The following is an 18,736-nucleotide window of genomic DNA, read 5'->3' as shown; positions in this document are numbered from 1 at the left end:
TAGAAATGCACTCCCCAACATGTTTGGTATACCTAGATATATATACACAAGCAATAATCAACTGTGTTACTTTTAAATTTTTATCACTTGTGAACATGGTAACAAGCAGCAGTAGATCTTCAAGTTCTCGTGCTCTGGCAAAAGAAAGATACCAGTAAAATTGCATTAGATTTACAAAATGGGATGAATTTACCTCTCTGCAGAAATACCTTAGAAAATAAAACTAGGTATCTATTTCTCAATAAATTGGAGAGATGGAGAGAAAAAAACATGCCTGTGGGCTTTGCTAATACACTTGTAGTGGATATACCAAGGAGGAAATGTGTGAATCGGAGCAATACAAATTTCAGCTTTCATCAGATCAGTAATGCATGCTGTAGTTTCACTCCAAAATGAAACATTAGCACCTAGAAATTGCACGGTTGTGTTTCTCCAGAACAAGTCACCTTCTTTTCCCCACATCACACATTTACTTGAAAAAGAAAATCTAGACATGATCCTCACTATTCTCATTCTTCAAGAGCACCAGAATCACCTTTTCTGTGAGGACATCTAAACCCTGTAATTGTTTCTTTTTACCCAGTTTTCCATCCTTTTCAACTGTGCACCCTTGCTAGTTACCTGCTCTTGAAGTTTGACACTGAGTTACACAGCTCAAAGCTGCAGCTGACGTTTATATTCCCTGCCCCACACTCATTTCATTTTGCAGCTTATTCAATAAACTACTGCCCCCTCTCTCTCACCCATGCATTTGAGATTAACATCTGCAGCAAAATTTACAGGAAATGATTTTCAGATACAACGGCCAAAGGCTCAGCTCCGTGACTGGATGCAGCAGGACCACACAAGTTATCTTTAATTTGCTCTTCCAAATTCTGCTTCTCCTCCTTCCATGAAGCTCACTTTCTTCTTGTTCCCAACAAAGCTGTAAACTTCACAAGGAAAGGACTGTTTCCCACAGATATTTATATACCATTCTTAACACACCAAAACTCTGCTTGGGGCTCTCAAATACCATCAGAATACAAAAGCCCTGGTAGTACTGTAAAATCATCAATTAAACTTGAGTGTAGCATCTTTACATTTTTGCAGGAAATAGAAATCACTAATTGAGCAAGTGACAAATGCTGTCCTTCCCCAGCCCTCAAGTCCCTCCCCTCCACACAAAGAGAACTACTAATTTAGTTATATTTAGACATAGTTTGATTGTTGGATCAAAGTTTCAGGAGCCTTCATAAACTCCTCCACAACATCACAAATATTCAGTTAAATCTCAGCTTGCTTCAATCTCTGCTTCCCAAACATTTTTAAAAGCTCACTTTTTCATCAACTATAGAAGATTAAACTGCCTTTGGTCCATCCCACATCACAGTCACATAGAAACCTTTAAACCTCTCCACACAAACTTTGAAAAACAAGTATAATTAGGTGTCAAAATTAAAGCAGGGAGTTTTGAAAATGGAGAAAGCAATCCTTGCAAAATAAGTGCTTTATATCCTTAAAACAAGCATAGACACATTAAGAGACTTACTAAGTAGAAAAAAACACAGCAGCAATGTAAGTAGATACAGAAAGCTTGACTACATTTTTTTGTTGAGTGCTTAATACATTCAAGTCAAGAAGCAAATACACTGCATTATTTCAGTAGACAGAGCAGAGCCAGGGAAAAGGAAGTGCTACTGAAAAGCCCACGTTTTTAACAGTTTCCTGTTCACACTAGAACACTTCCTTGATTAATCAATGTATTCCTGTATAGTGCACATATACATGACCCCTTGCACAAAGACAGCCATTACACAACATGCATTAAAGCTCACAGATGTTTTAATCTCTGCAGATGCCATTTCTTCCCCTTTACCAATTTCAGAGCTAGTCTGTTCCACATGCCTCTCAGATGTAAAAGCCCGAGTAGCTGACCTCAGGCTCTGGACCAGATTGCTCTGTCCTCCTGCCAAAGAGCTGAGCAGTGGTAAATCCAGAAGTATGCCACAATCATTGCATCAAATACTTGGCTGTTTCGGCGAACAATTTCCACCTGCCACAAAGCCCAATCCCGAAACAAGCATGAGTACTTCACTCCTGCAAGTAGCCCACTGGCTGATAGCTGGGTTTACAAGACAGAGCCTCTGCTGAATTCTGCATTTTGCTGCGCATGAAAGCAAACAGCTCCCACCATCCCACTCACTGCTTCTTGCACTGAAAGCAGTAATACAAGTACAAGGTTTTGAAAGACTGCTGAACAAAAATTACAAATCACAGCAGAGACCCAGAAAAGACAATGGTGATGTGCTCGATATCGCATGCCCTGCCTCTTAACTCTACACACTTAACCCTCTGGCACACATTCCACTGTTGGTTCAGCCCAATGTGTCTGGAAAATCTGTGCCCATGTGGCTATCTGTAGCACATCATTTGCAAAGAGAACAGATGGCTATGTGTACATTTGTTGTACATGACAACATTAAGAACTTCAGGCAGCCAAAAAGCAAACTTTATGTACCATTCTTCTTTGTCCTAGGTGTTAGAAACGTTATACATATAACCTGATTTATATAACCTACGTATACTAGTCACTTTACACTTCAGTCACTAATACCAACTTTGCTCTAGCCATGTACATAACTATGCAGTTTGATATGAAAATTTAAACTAAAGTGGTTTTGATTTTAATGAAGCCTGAATTCTAAATCCCATGGAATATACTTGTATTTAAACACAAAGTATCAACTGTGTTTTAATTAACTGCTTTGAAGTAAAGGAAATGAAACATCAAGAATTAACTAAATTGAATTTGAGCTACAGCTTTCCTCTCTGAGTGAAAAAAAATAATCATCCAGTTTTATTACAGTTTTGGCTTTCACATTCCTATACTCAGGATGATTCAGGAAACAATAAAGTTGCTTGTTCCAGTACTGGCAGTACCCACCTGACAGTGTTTTGGCTCACAACAGTACAAATAGTTCCATCAATACATTTTCAAAAAATGACTTGCTGAAACAAAAACAGTGACTCAAAACTCTGTATTTTTCCTCTTTGCATGCTGAAATCAATAGGCATCATTACTGTCAGTATCTCAGCAATAAAACTTTATTTTTCCTTTATAAGTATATTAAATGTATGTCAGTATTAGATAGCATGGCCTATAAAATGCTTGTGGCTTTACTGTCAATATTTGATTAATTAACGTTAAACAAAGGTTCTTTTGTCTGTGAAGGAAAGGCACACTCATGGGTGGCAACGTGTGAAGAAAAAAGAAGTAGCAGCATCATGCCTAGATAACTAAATACAGCATCTCAGTATTAACAACATTTACAATTTTGAAGTGTATAAAGCCTTAAAACTCGTTTGAACATCCTGAACTCATGTAATCACAAAGGATTTTCAACACCATAGGAAGCATCTCAAAAAAGGCTCCTGAAGTCATTTGATCACATCTGAAGAACTTCTGAAGTCACTGCAGCAATCACAACTCTACATGGACATCTAAACAAACATTTTCACAGTGCTACTGGCTGTAATGAACATACCTCATTAAAACCCACATTGCTCTTATTAATGAAACCATTAAAATATTTTTCAGAACCCAACACAAAAATATTTAAATTCTGAACAAAGGCTACAATATTTTCTCTTATGTACGTATCTATTCCCACTGAGCTTTATCCAGACACACACGTCAGGATGTGGATGAACTGATTACCAAGACTCCTCAAATGTCATGGTCTGAACACACGAGTTCAGAGCTGCTGCAGCTTTCCAACTAGAGGCACATGTTTAGATCAGAGTCTGTCCTGCGTTTTATGTACACATCTTCAGACTTCAACATGCACTTTCAAGATCATTAAGTTTTGACAACTTAGTTCCCCACCTCTACATCTCTATCTGCCTGTTAGAAGTTTCAAATAGTATTTATGTGAAGCTTGCTTGTTGTTATTCTCTCAGTGATGAAACAGGACATAAACCCTCACAAAGCTCCTGAACAAGTTCTCAGGACCCTAAAATACCACTCACAACCGTAGTTGTACATGATACAGAAGCACACTAACAAGTAAGATCTTCTTTCCTCAAGAACTGACCCTATCCATCCTCTGCACTGTATGACAGGTATGGGAGTGCTGTCCTGCCCCACTGCAGGAACGATGAAAAATTCATGTCTTTCCTGTCACCACTAGCACAAAGCCACCTTGTGACTGGCGATTCACTGAGACCATCAAAAGACAAATGAACATCCTCTTCATGGGTGTAACTGGATACATGCACATGTCTTGTGTTCAGGTGGTAAGGCAACTTGATCAACAGTTGCTTCAGCCTTGAAATGCAGTTGTTTTAACTCTGCTTAAAAACAAAAGTGGTCAACGCAACACCTCATCCTCTATTAAAAAAAAAAAAAAAAAAGACTGGACTAATCCCACCTTTATGATTCATGAAAACGGTAGGAAATGCTCTTAACTATGCTAAGTCCATTTGACACATACAGTCCTGACATCAGGATGACCTCTGTATGCTGCTGCTTTTCAAAAGCATACTTAGATCCCAAGAGAAAATTATTTCTCTTATTTCACAGGGTAGCCAGAAGTACTTACTCCTATCACAACAGCTACTGAAAACCATTCCCAATCAAAAATTGCATGGATTAATAACAGCATCAATATCCATAGCTAGCCTGGATTAAAAAAGTATTTCACAATGCCTTGTATCTTTTCCTCTAAATTCTTTTCTTTCTCTTTTATAACGGAGGACATCCTTATAAATATCCCAATATCTTGAACTTTCCAGTCACGTTTGCACAGTTGTTATGAATGACTTGTTACTTTCCACAGTAACCAACCAGGTCTTTCAGTAGTAAAAACTTTCTCAAGGAATGAGAACAGCTCATACAAGAGCATCATGAAGGGCCCTTCACGCTCTCAGAGGAAGCAGCACATGAGGCTACTAATAACCATACAGTGTGCTCAGCCTTAGAAATTCAGATGGAACAATACATCTGTAGCAGTAAGACTCCCTGTTTTGGCAACCATAGCCAGCCCTGTCCATTTAAACTACCAATCACCAGACATTAGGCTTAGCAGTATCTATACACTTCTTCTGAAAGAAATGAAGTGATGGCAAAATGCTGGAGAAATTCAGCATGCAGTCCTAGCAAAACATCCCTTTACATTTGTCATTTTCTCTCACTGAGAGTCATGGCCAGCCACTTCTGCCCTAGCCTACAGGCAACACTGATTAGTCCGAAGCAAAACCATATTTCAGCTGCTGAAGCAGAAGAAACGTATTATTTCATCCCTCTTCAGAGCTCCCACTGCAGTGGTCTTGACATTACAGCTCGACCATTGGTAGCATAAACATGAAATCCACTGGCATGGATTCACTGCATTCATTGTATTTCCTCCATCTCCCCAAGGACGATTCAAAAACAGTGGCAGGTGGAAAGGGAGAAAAAAAAGCAGGATAAAAAAAGCAGAAAAATATCACAGAAAAGTAGTCAATTTGCTTCAAAATTCCATTGCTTTACAGCAGTGAAAAATTCCTAGAAAGTGTAACATGCTGCAGCTGAGAATTTGATGCGAGAATACCTGACTTGAACGGAAAGCATTTCTTCCACAGCACTGCTACATGGCCACCACACCATGAAGTAAAATACCTTCAAGAACATGCAGGTGGGGTAGACGAGGGAGAGATGGGAAGATGCATCAAGCATAAACATGCCCTTGCACACAGTTTGCAAGCCAACAGCAAGACTCAGTTTCTGCAGCAACAGCTTGTTCTTGCCATCAGCATACGGCTTTTGCATATCAGCTATTATAATGCTTAAGAGACTGTAATTTAGGGTATATCTCATGTTCCTCCTCTTTAAAAATAAGTTTTGTTCAGCAGAGAACTAGATTTTTTTCCACCGAATCTTTTCAGAGAGACAAATCTCCTTGCACAACAGACTTCAAGTATAATTTTGGTACAATATACACTAATGTAAATATACAGCAACTATACCGGTGATGTCAGTGCAGCTATGATCAAAGTCAGATAGCTATCTCCAGAACATCACATTTGACCCAAAATGTCATATCAAAGTCAACCAAACGGGGAAGGGACAGCTGCATTCCTTATAAAACCCCCACACTCCAAGGAATGTAAATTAGGAATATTGCTAAAATGAAAGATCTAGTTGAAGATTTACATTTGTAATGTTTAAGAGCTTTTCCCCTTATTTTCATATCTTTAATCAAAGGTTATAAATGTGTAAGTGATGGCAGTTGCCATGGAAATATGCAGGCCAAGATCTCTCTGTGGGAAACTGAAAACTCCCTCTACCACCAAGCTTCCTGTAATGACAGGGTCACATTAACACCTTTGACTCCCAAAGCCCATTTACTGAATAGAAATTAGCACAGCTGACTCCATTCTCCTTCCACAGACAAACATTAACTACTCCCGGTCAAAGGATTTTCTGCTGCACTCACTCCTTCCCCTCAACACACTCCCAGACCTATTTCAGCACCATCCTTCATACAGCAGCAAATTGATCTTCAATGTGTGCAGAATTCTCGGCAAACACTAAGCAGAAACCAGAGTGCAAAGGCCATCAGATGCTTCATCTGATGAAAAGCATCATTTCATAATGCTGAGAAATTTATTTTTCCAAAGCAACTGACATATAATAATCTGCATCCTATTCCAGAAGATGAAGGCACAGCTATGAAGAAAAACAGAGGCAGACATGCAGCGACAGGAACTGAACTCTCATAAAAGCCAACAATTAAATTAGAGAACAGAAGACAGGCTCTGTATAATGGGTACTTTCTCCCCTGTCAGTACTAAAGCAGGAAAAAAAGTTCTGAAAAACCTCAGTGGAATTCCTGAATATCAGCATGTACCATTTGATGCACAATCAATTTATGCACATAGCATGCTCATTTCAGGGGAGACGCACGCAGATCCCTTAAAAAAAAAAAAATCAATTCCAAATAGGCAAATTCAACCATTTGAAAATGTCTCCTGATCAGCATGGTAATTTTGTGAGCAAATACAAACACACACATGTAATTTACCCAGCCATACATGTTCATATGCAATAGATTTGTCACACACTCTCTGCCTTTGCAGTAATAAATCCCTTAGACACATAAAATATGAGCTTCAAAATACATTTAGAAATACTTATTTGCATATTTGAAGACAAAACTATTTCAGTATGTATCCACCCTCATTGAAAATACCTACTCAAACAGTTTAAACGATTAATATGCTGTGAATGTATACATACGGGTTGGGTTTCTTGCTTTCTGTATGTTGGTTGGGGTTTTTTTAATTCTTTGGGGGGACAAAATTGCACAGAGAAGAAAGCTCTTAAGCCTATGAAAAGATCTGTTTTACCTATTTATCATATAATCCCTCCTGTTAAAGTGAAATGAAAAGGCCATTATATGTCTCACCTAGCAGATAATCAGGATGACCTTTCAAGGCTGTTTATCAATTTCACTGACACAGAGTAAAAAACTAGTCAGAATCAATTGAATAGTAAACTTATTCCAATAGGGCTAAGCATCTAAACATATAAGCACAGATTTTTAAAAACCCCAATAAATTCAAGAAGAAAAAGGCAGCCATTTTCTCATCTAAATAATACCAGATTTTAACAGGAAAAAAAAATTTCTTAGTCCTTAGCAAAAGACACTAGATACTTTTTAGTGGCTTTGCAGCATTTTTTCGTTTGGGTTCTTGGAGGAAGCAGAATATTAGTTCTATCAAAGTTACTTATTTTCTGACGGACAACTAATTTTCTGACAAATGGACCCTTCAGGTAGGGTACATCTACAGCCAAATACCGAAGGGGATCTGAGTGTGCATACATATGAATCTCCAGCAAATCCTTGGTAATTATGCAATTGCCGAGAATGCATAATTTCCTGCCTCTGGCCATTTTAGGAACTTTGTTAAAAGAAACAACAGATGTGGGAGAGAAAAAAAAAGCTCTGAGCACCACACTGCTACAGCAGACTGCTATATGCAAAATTACAAACGAGAGCATTACTGCCCTGTTACTACTGCAATGTTTTTTGTTTGGGTTTCTTTGAGAGGTCAGAACAGGATGCTTGTGCAGGGCCCCTCTTGTACAGGTAAATCTCTGCAGGCATATCCCCTACCTCAGCTATGCTCCACCCACAAACTTGCTAGCAAGGTCAGGGCCCTCAGTATTAGCTTCTGTGTGAAGAACACTCCCTTGTTTTTAAATGCTTTTGTAGACAGTTCTTCCTACAGTCAAATTAAGTACACATTTATGCAGAGAAATATCTCACAGACCACACTACAATGTCTGGCAAGAATTACAGAGCCTACCAAGAACATCTAAGATGGGGCTTATAGAGAGGGTGATAAATATTTTATTAGATTAGGTTGAGAAAAGACTGATTGTCCAAAAGCCTCTACATTCCCATCACTTTCCCAATTATACCAGTTGGTCCAATGAACTATAGGTATAGCCTCTTCGCACAAACTCTGTCTTCCCTACATCCTTGGGTGAGCAAAAGGAATCTCACCTGGTTTCACTGAACAGTTCAGGCAAGTGTTCTGCCTGCACTAACAACTGGGATTTTATTTCCTAAATCTGATTTAATGTCTTCTGAATTCACACTTTACTAGATTAGGTAAAGGCACAGAGAAGGGTATTTGTAAGAGACCATATTGGTATACATTCTCACAAGTTACTATAACTCCGGCGATCAAGCCAGTGCTACCTACGTGCATACGACAGTCCCAAACACCACAAAGCATAGCTGGTTTATTCTTTCCTACTGCCATGAGACAATTTGCAAACCAGGAAGGTACGATAATGAATTTTGCAGAGATAAGTTACCAAATTTAGTGTGTCCTCACACAAACTCTGACCAGCCTATTTTATGCTAAGCAATGCAAGAGACAGCTAGTTCCTTCTGAAGTATTTCAAACCTGGGAGTTTAACTACAACAAACCTAAGCAAATCCAAGCACAACCTCAATGACCTGATTCAAGACATTAATTCATAGTGCACTTCGTTTAAAAAAAGTCTATACTGTTCCATTCTACCCATAACACATCCAATTTACTCTGAGAGGTTTCAAACACAAATCCAAGAACTTTCACAGCTCTAGGTCTCCTCCCTACATCCTGCATTGTTTTTCCAGTAACAAACAACCAAAACACATTATCTCTTTCAGTGGAAATGAGAACAAAGACATTCTTTAAAAAAAAAAAAAGCCTCCACATTTCTATGCCTGTCTTTGTATGTACAATGACAAAGTTCATAGAGCATCATTTGTTTATTAAAAAAAAGAAAAATCAAGTACAACTGAGCATATACATATAAAACCCAATCATCTGGGGCAAGAAGAATGCCTGCTTTATATTGGGAGAAGGAAAAACTCAGCAGAAACACAGTTAAAGCCTGCCCCTGAAAAATACTCTTGAACAAAGCAAGAACTATAATCGGGTTTCATGCATTTTTCCCCCCTTTTCCTCCCGCTCTGCCATTTGCAATGCGTGCAAATCTGTGTGGACCTGGCAGGCCATATTCAAGCACAGGGGTACAGCAGCCTTTCCGCTCTGTCTCACCTTGCTGCAGTTGTGTCAGACCTGCTTTAGCTTCCAGACAATCAGTTGGTGTCTCTGCTGCATACCAGCAAAGAGCTAATGAAGTTTGCAGAAATTTCTGCTCTCCTGCCTGCTTTCCCAACAGAAATGCCTGTCTCCATAAACTCTTCCATGCTTTACATATCCTCTTCTCTCTCACAGCTCAGCTGAGTAGTCAGATGCACTAAGGACATCAGGACTTCAGTCTGCTAATTCCATACATTTCCTAGTCACTTTCGTATCAGTGTTCCACCACCTACACATCTGCTCAGCCCTACACAGGAATGCACAAATCAAGCTCCTAACAACACGTGATCACCGGTTCATCTCTCAAGCCCATGCTGTACCCCAGTATCAAAAGCACTCTTCAGCCTCACAGGGAGCCTGCCTGTCCTTGCAACGAGGCCAGCAGGTGCTAATTTTGCAGCACAGTGTTCAATCCTCTTTGGCCTGCCTCATATATGGGCTAATGCTAATTTTTTAAGAGGATCAATACAGAAAACGCTTGGTGGATTATGAGTTCACTGCTGTACATGAACAGAGAGAAAAAAAGAAATAGGTGGATGAGGAGGGAAAGACGGGAAATTGAGTATTATTTCTAGATAACAAACTTGTTCTATACTTGATACATGGGGTTCAATTAACTTTACTGTCTTCAGAAAAGTTCCTTATCTGCTCACATCAATACTCCCAAGTTTTTACTAATTTGTCATCTGTTATGTCTTCCCCTCAGGCCCCATAAGAACATACTCTTGAAGTAAAGGCTATTGATTGGTGCTTTAAAACACTTCTTTGTCAAAAATCTCAGTCACAGTACTACAAACAACATGCATGCCTCCCCATTGAAAAAAAAAAAAAAAAAATCTTTTTTCTTCCCTTCTCCAGCCCATCATTAAAAAAAAAAAAAAGCACTAACAGTACCAAAAATAATTTTTTCCTATTTACTCATGCCACTCTCAGAAACGTGTCCACGTACCCAGAAGCTTGCTGGTGCACTACTTGGTGTGGCAGAAACAGGAACGGACAGAACCGCTGCTGGACACCCTAGGTTAACAGAAGTGGAGAGAAGTGGAGCACAACATCCTTCTTGCCACAGGTACTAACTGCCCCAGAAGGTAAGGCAGGCTGCAGCAATGTCTCCAGAAAACTGAGCAGCCCTTTGCATTCCTGGAAGTTTACAGGTAGATAACAGACAGACCATAAAAGCTTTCTGCCCAGAACACAATTGAATGCAAGACCTGGTTAATCCAGTTCTGGACAGCAAGACCTGTAACTTCCCCATCCAAGGTGATGGCATGCATCAGCCTGAAATACAAAGTGCTACTTTTTGCTTCCTAACTTAAGAGTTGTGGAAACAGAAACAGTAATTTTCTTTCCTTTCATTACTAACTCATCCAAGAAACAAAGACAAAACCCTCATCTCAGGAGGAAAACAATTAAAACAGCTTCCACTCAGACTGCACAGCTACATCAACACACAGGTGAGTCACCTCTCCAAATGGCAGCTGCAGCAGCATCCTTTTGGCTTTCTCAGGTTCCTCCTGGTACACAACCAATTGTGCGTTAGACTGAAAAGCAACTCTGCAGCAACTTCACCTTCTGGAAACTCAAAACACCAGTAAAGTGGGACCCTCCTCATTCTTTTTCAATACACTTCCACCTTCGTACCAGTCACCCAAGCATGGGACTATGCAAAGCCTAATGAAGAAGGCCTTAGAAAACACTGCTTTATCATCAGAGAAATGACCAGTTAGATGGGAGGAGGGGGAAAGCTTCAGGGAAAGAAAAATCCAATAAAACAGCCAAAAGCACTTGCCAGCTCCTTGTTTGTTACACAACCTCCCAACTGGTCACACCTTTCTTCAGCTAACTAAACATGACATACAGCAGCTGAGTATTAAGCACAACAAATAACACCCCAAAACTGTTTAATATTACCACAATAATGACAACCTGAATTCTCATTTTAAACTTCCAACATAGTAATTTACATACAGGTGTAAAAAAAGGAACCTTTAAAGGATAACTCAGAGAAGTTTATGACCTGCTTTGCTTCTTTTTGTTGTTACCTCTAAATTTCCATCCTTATTGTCACATGCTACTTGGAATATATTACTGTTCCGTGCATTTTTCTAAAAGTAAAACATTATGAAAAATTCTCTCAGTCATGTCTACAAGTAATGAAACCTCAGTTTAGAAGGAAGCATGGTACATCAGCATCCATTCATGAATAATACTTTTCATGGTCATGCACCTTCAGAAACTACTCTTCAACTCATTTAAATTATAGAATTATAGGAATATTTACAAGATCCAGCACTTAAAAGTACTGAGGGGATACAAGAAACGTTAGTCAGCCTTGGCAATTACATCTTTCCTTCCCTGTCACTACTCATTTCAAATTACCTTTGCACAGCAAAAACTGGGATAAATAACCTCACATCTGTGAACATTCAGGGGAAATACTTTCTTTTCTTATGATCTACAAAATCCCTGTTGCAACAACTGTGGCTTGAGATTCCATTATTCCTGGGGAGAAGAAAAAAAAAAAAAAAACAAGAAACTAAAATGAAACATTTGAGTTCAGAGATAACTGCGATAGAAGTGCTCCAGGATTTTGTTATTTTCACTGATTTAAGTAAGAGTCCCACCCTGGGAAGCCACCCGTAGAATCACAGTAAGGCACAACCATCTATCAATTTATCCAACACGTTTTGCAAACTAGGTGGCATATGCAAGTATTAGATCTAACACTAGCAGCCCAGATCAAGAATGAACTTTGTTTGGCATGACTGAAAGAGACTGCCACTTACATCACTGCAAGAAAATATCTAAGACAACATATTTTAAGATCAACGTGTTGTTCATTCAATACACACACCCCTAAATTGGCTGGGAGAGAGCGTGAGAGCACCCAGCGGAGGGAGCACAGTGCAGTCTCCGACTACAGCCAGGTGGCCTTGGGCAGATTACAGACCCTCTCCGAGAGGTCTCCAGCTCCTCCGCAGTAAGTGGCTGCTCGAAGTGGGTAACGCTGAAGCTCAGCTACTCAGGAGGCAGGCCAGTGAGGGAAGCACTAGGGCATCCATATCATCTCTCCTTCTTGCAGGGCCTCTACGTGGTGCAAAGTCACACACTTTTAGCGGGACACAGCTGTACCCATGCAAGTAGGTTAACAAAAGGTTATCCAATGTTTAGTGTAATAGCTGTTTATATCTGGGGAGGAGAGAGGACTAAATCATAGCACCATCAAAGAGAGGGCAACACAGCATATTAAACGAGTCTCCAGGCACACCTGTACTTACAGTGTCCAGAAAAATGTGTGAATCAGTCTTACAGTTTTGAAATAAATCCACTCACATCAAATTCACTGTGGAAGGAGCTACCGCCCTCCCCACAAGCTACAATGGCTTTTGTTTCTTTCAACAAAACCCGAAGAAAACAGCTACAGACCTGTTTGGGTAGGTACACATGCGAACAGCTTTTGTCAGGAGACTGCAGCAATCCCTGACCATCACAAAGTGTACGCAAAGTAATTGCCTTTTTTTTTTTTTTTTTTGGGGGGGGGGGGGGGGTGTAGGATGGGGGAGGGAGTGTGCATTATTTCCTCTCTAGGTCAAGAAATCCCAGTACAGACAGACTTCATCTGTCAAGCCAGCTTTACATTTACAAAGCTTTCAGTGGGAAGAGCCGCTTGCACCTCCTCATCTCTGCTACCGGAAAGAATTACGAGTGCCCATGCACATCCTGCTCATCTCAGGCAGCACACTGTACTCGCACACCTCCCCGTGCAACAGGGGACAGAGTACATAAAGGATTCCACCATACACGAGCTACTCGGTTCTCCCTCTCTTACAAAGGCCCTTTCTAACCCGGCCTGTAAATGATACCCACACTCCGGCTCGGCCTCTGTACACGCCTTCCCCAGAGGCGCGCAGGCAGCACGGCTTCCTTCAGGTGCACTTGCACAACTGCCTAAGCTCACACGCTAATAAAAGAAGTCACTGAACAGTTCTCTTAACAAAACCTCTGTATAGGTATCCAAAAGTGAGTATGAGATCAGTAGCTATTTCTGAGCCTGATGGCCATAAAGGAGTCAACAGTCCACCACTAATTACTGTAGGAATTTGAAATAAGAGGCTTTTACTACATTGATTTCCAGAGTCTACTAGAATACTTCGGTGTCATAGACTCAAAGGTGGTGTTTCACATTTCCCCGTTGAAGTGTCTCCTTGCAAGAGGTACACGATAATAAAGACAGGAGAGGAAGGCAGTAAAATGTTTCAGCATGAAACCGGAGAGCGGACATGAAAAAGCCCTTCAACCTGCAGATCCATCAGGTTCCCGCCCACACCAGGGCAGGAACGATCTGCTGTTCCCCTCCCTAATGGCAGTCACATAATAGAAACAAGCTGCAACAATAAAGTTGCAATCGCTATATTCATCCACTACTTCTTCCTTAAACACCGATGCTCAGTGCTTTCGTATATGCAGAAAACGCCGCCCAAACAGCCCAGACCTCCACGAAGCAGGAAGACATCCCCCCGTAATGAGCTGTAGGGCAAACAGGAACAGACAGGAAACTCTATGTCGCTTTACCCATCCCTTGCAAACTCTGCACCTCTGTGCGGACCCGATTTGCACTCTCCTGACAGCTGAAAAAGCAAACGAGCACGTAACAGCTCTTCAAAACATACGCAAGCGGCTTCCCCACGGCAAGCAGCCAGACCAGCGCCTGCTGTTCGTCGAGTAAGGGACGGCGGCTCCCGGCAGGCAGCAGCCTCCTCCCAGTGTCCAGGCACGTTAACGGCAACCTGGGCTGGCACCCGGAGAGGACCGGGCCGCTTCCCGAGAGCGCCCCGCAGCCACACTCACCACAGGCAGGAGGTGCCCGCGGCCCCCCCCCGCGCCGCCACCGCGGCAGGTGCAGCCGAGACCGGCAGCGGGGGCCCGGGCGCTGCCCCGGGGACGCACCTGGGGGAGCCGCCGCGGGCAGCGGCCGGGCAGCCGGGCGGGGAGCGGGCGCCAGCGGGGCGTGGGGGCGGTGGGAGAACAAGCGCATTTATAAACCTGCCAGCCCACGCTCATTCGCCGCGGGAGGCTCCTCCTCTCCGCCCCGCTCCGGCGGGGGCTGCCGCCGCCCGCACCCCCTCCCCGGAGCCGGCGGCGGGCTCGGCCCCGCCGGGGGGAGGCCCCGCTCCGCAGGTGCGCGGGTCCGCCCGGCCGGCCCCCCGCCGCGCTGCAGACCCGCGCCCCGCCCGCCCCCCGGCAGCGCCCGCACCCACCTCGACCCAGCGGCGACCGCCCTGCCGCCGCCGCCGCCACCACCGGCGCTGCCGCCGCCGCCTCTTCCTCCTCCCCCTCCTCCCCCACGCCGCCGCCTCCTCCCTCCTCCCCCGCCGGCCCCGGGCGGGCGCGCCTACCTGCGGGGGTCTCCGGCGCTCCCCGCGCTCTGCTCGGCGCCTTCGTCGCGACAGGCTGGGCCGCCGCAGCCCCCGCCTCCCGGCGCCGGCGGGGGCAGGGCGGCAGCGGGAGGAGGAGGAGGAGTTGGTGCCCGTCTGTAACAAGTTTGGGTTGCCCCGCAGTATGGCGGCCGAGGCCCGCGGGGGGCGGGCAGGGCCGGGCTGCGGCACCCGTCCGGAGCGGGGCTGCAGCCGCGCGGCTCCGCGGGGCGGACCCGGCCCTCGCTGTCCGGGGGGGCCCGGGGCGGCTGCCCCCGCGCCGGCGGCGCTAGGGCGGGGGGGCTGCGCCGCCCTCTTTTCAATAAACTGTTATTTTTTCCTCTCCCCTTCCCGAGCGCATCCCCCATTAACGACAGCATCACTGCAGGGCCCGGCCGGAGAGGGCAACAGCTTGATGATGCCCGCCCGACGACAGCCCTGGTCATGGTACCAGTGAATCGGGTCCTCCCTAACGATTTGAGGGCTGCATGGCTCGGGAAGGTTTTGAGGCACTTCTGCCGAAAGCAGATGCGATGCCCCCGCAATTTAATCGTGCAACAGCCTCCTCGCGCCCAGTGCTGCTTGTCACATTCCCATCCCCTTACTCCTGCTCCCTCTCCTCTCGGGCAGGAGGGATCTTCTCGCTAGAGACCACAGAGCAAATCGCATCCGGGGTGCAGCTCTCGGCACAACGGAAATATGAATGATTTATATTGAAAGCAAACGTTGCTGGGGTTATTGTACCTTAAAGCACAGGACCGCATAGGTGACTGCTTGGTAATATTAAAGGAGGAGCACCATGGCACAAAAAAGAAAAAGAACAACAACAACAACAAAGGTCAGTGACTGCACAGATCTCACCCGGGACGCTTCTGCTGAGTCACTGATGACTTATTGATTACCATCATGTCCATGCACGCCTGTGGTGACTGTTTTGTTGAATGACATGAACCAACACATGGATGACTGGGGGTTTTTTTTATTGCTGTGGAACAGGTGATATCCAATGTAATTTGATTACTAATAGCTCAGGTAACAAGAGTCATTTAAGCAAGACTGAACAAAATACTTAGTTTATCGGATGTTGTCGTTTGCTTTACTGACTGACCTAATTCCAGCATTACACAATATGTATGCATTGTTACAATAACATGACAGTCAGTGTCTAATAATCTGTAATTCACATGAGGTATAGCTGAGAATACTGTCAAAACTAAATTATTGAGGAAGCAGAGCATCTTAAAGACATAGAGTCATGATAATAACGTCAAATAAAGAAAATTTACATTAAAAGAAAGACCTGGCCCCCTTGATATTTCAGCGTATTTGGAATGGTCAGGTTTGAAGGAGCATTTTAGCACAGCCAGTGAACAGTTTGTTGTTGTGTGAAAAACACTGGGAAATCCACTTCCCCTCATCACATTTTCAAAATGGTGATTTAACTTAGGCCTGCTTAACACTGGGCCACCAGCATCCATCACACCGTTAACATCAAACAGGGTCACAACCATCAACACATTAGATCTGAAGCACTGAAAAGCAAGTAGTCACACCCAGCTCTAGGAGGCAACAACAACGAGCAACAGAAGGAGCTGAGGATCCAGCGTTTGCTGGGAACGATTCTGACAATTTGCCTGCATCTGCCAAGAGTGTGAAAAAGGGTCAAATGCTTGAACCTATGTCAGAAAAAATCCCTACTGTAAATATAGTAGCAGCATAAAAAAAAATCCTTGTCATGTTTTGTTTGGGAAATTGCCGAATTTTATCTCAGAAACACCTCCTCTGGGACCAGCTGCTGGTATTAATATACTAGCAAAAGTTTCCCAGACAAGACTTTAAGCATTTCCTGAGGGACACATCTATGAAATAGTATTCCAAGGGAAGAAACAAAGGTGCTTTTTAGATGTCTTTTGCACTGTACAATTCTAGGCTAGGGCAGTTCTTAGCATAGAGAAGAAAAATCACAAGGGTTTGGTCAGGTTTCTCCAGGGAGACTACGGTCTGCACAAGCTTCCAAAAACTCAGCGTGGCACAAAGGAACCAGTGCAAAGGCTAGCACAAAGACAAAAGTACCCTTACTTCTGTTGTCTCTATCCAGGCTAGATTTCGTGACCTTTAAGAATTACACTGTTCATTTGTACATGGCAGTTTTCAATCACCATTTTCAGTAAAACCTGTGAAGTATCACAGACTGAAAGGTCAGAGGTAAAACAAGGAATTGATTGTCAAACACCATATTCTTAGCCACATTCAGGATCTTCTTTCAAGTGAAATGTGTTACCAGCAGGGATTTGCTGAGAAGGCAATGCCCTAATAACAGTGTTCGGAATATATAGCAAGTAGTATAAACTGCACCACTGAATACTCCTATCAGTTCCCATTATAAGTAACATCTTTCACAAGGATTTAAAAGTAAATGGTCTCCGAGGCATGATGGACACAAATTTGGGAGGTTTTCCATTAAAACATTAGCCTGGATTGTACGTGAACTAGTGGTGTAGAGCTAAAGGCACTGGTCCTTGCAGTAATTATAACTGAATTTGTTTTGCTAAAAAATTATTCTCATCTTTCAAATACTACATGCTGTGGCAATGAGATCATATAAGGAACAACTATTAATAAATGTCCACAACTCCGTAATGAGTATTCTGAAGATATGCATGAAACGTACTTTTAAAAAACTCCATTATAAGCATAATAAAGTATAATCTTCAGGAGTATAGATAATACATGCTGCAAAGTAATAATATGTAAAGACTGCTGCAGACAGAAAATACCTAGTTCAGAAATCATGCTGAGGGATGAATATACACATGCATATTTTAAGCCTAGGCAAGCTGTATCAAATCTGTGCCAGGAAAAAAAAAAAAAAAAAAAAAAAAAGAAAGGAGCAATTAAGCAAGGAAAAGTTAAAGAAAACTATAACAACTGACTGTGCTCTTAAACCTGAAGTCCTTAATTAAACTCAGGAAAAAATAAGCTGCAGGGTAGAAGATACCAGAGGAGAGTAGGGAATGAGAGGAAGACCAAAGCTGGCATACAAGCCAGGTCTGAGGGTGAGGGCAGATGAGTCCAAGAGTGAGTGAGTGAACAGGTGGTAGGTATTTGGTAAGTCAGTGAAAGGGCAGTGAACATGCCCGGAGGTTTGCAGACCAATATATAATGCAGTGAATAGGTCAGAAGCAGAGTACGTGAGAGAATGAATGGATGAGAGGATAAAAGAATAAATAGTTGGGTTGAATGAATGTGTCTGTGAACTATTCTAAACAAAGTCAAAGTTTCAAGCTATACTGTTTTATTGCTGTATTGCTATGATGGCATGACTTTTTAGATCATTTGCCACTGATATCAATCAGTGCTAGAGGAAAACATACATTTTCAAAAACCTTTTCAACTAACAATCTTGGCAAAATAGCATGATAAAAATACAGATTTTAAATCCACTTTACAATAATGAAAATAAAAACAGTTTCGGAAACCTTAATATAGAAAAAGAAGCACACAAAAGACATTTAAAAGCACAGTTCAGCAAATTCATGTTGATTAACATTATTTAACTACTAAAAATGACATAGACCTAAACTTATCTGCAGAGTAAGAAAATACCATTAACCTTTTATCTTAGGAGCATGATACAGAACAGCTCACAGTGATATTACACAGTAAGGCAGTGGCAGAACCACAGACGTATA

The 18,736-nt window shown here is 42.6% G+C and overlaps 1 protein-coding gene across 19 annotated transcripts in view; it reads right to left on the bottom strand.

Annotated features, from left to right (window-relative positions):
- The window catches only part of SEMA4D (semaphorin 4D), a 101,129-nt gene extending 85,912 nt beyond the window's left edge, over positions 1–15,217 (bottom strand). For 3 of the 19 annotated variants that reach the window (XM_074931525.1, XM_074931545.1, XM_074931532.1), the window contains exon 1: positions 15,027–15,215. The gene's annotated coding sequence lies outside the window, so the exon portion shown is untranslated. The other 16 variants (XM_074931537.1, XM_074931539.1, XM_074931541.1 and 13 more) reach the window with 11 other exon arrangements.
- Positions 15,218–18,736: the final 3,519 nt, after the last annotated feature.

This window comes from Athene noctua, chromosome Z, assembly GCF_965140245.1.
Source record: "Athene noctua chromosome Z, bAthNoc1.hap1.1, whole genome shotgun sequence".
In the NCBI taxonomy this organism is placed as follows: Eukaryota; Metazoa; Chordata; class Aves; order Strigiformes; family Strigidae; genus Athene; species Athene noctua.
Note: the sequence above shows the minus strand (reverse complement) of the source record. Positions and strands in the feature narration are given on the sequence as shown.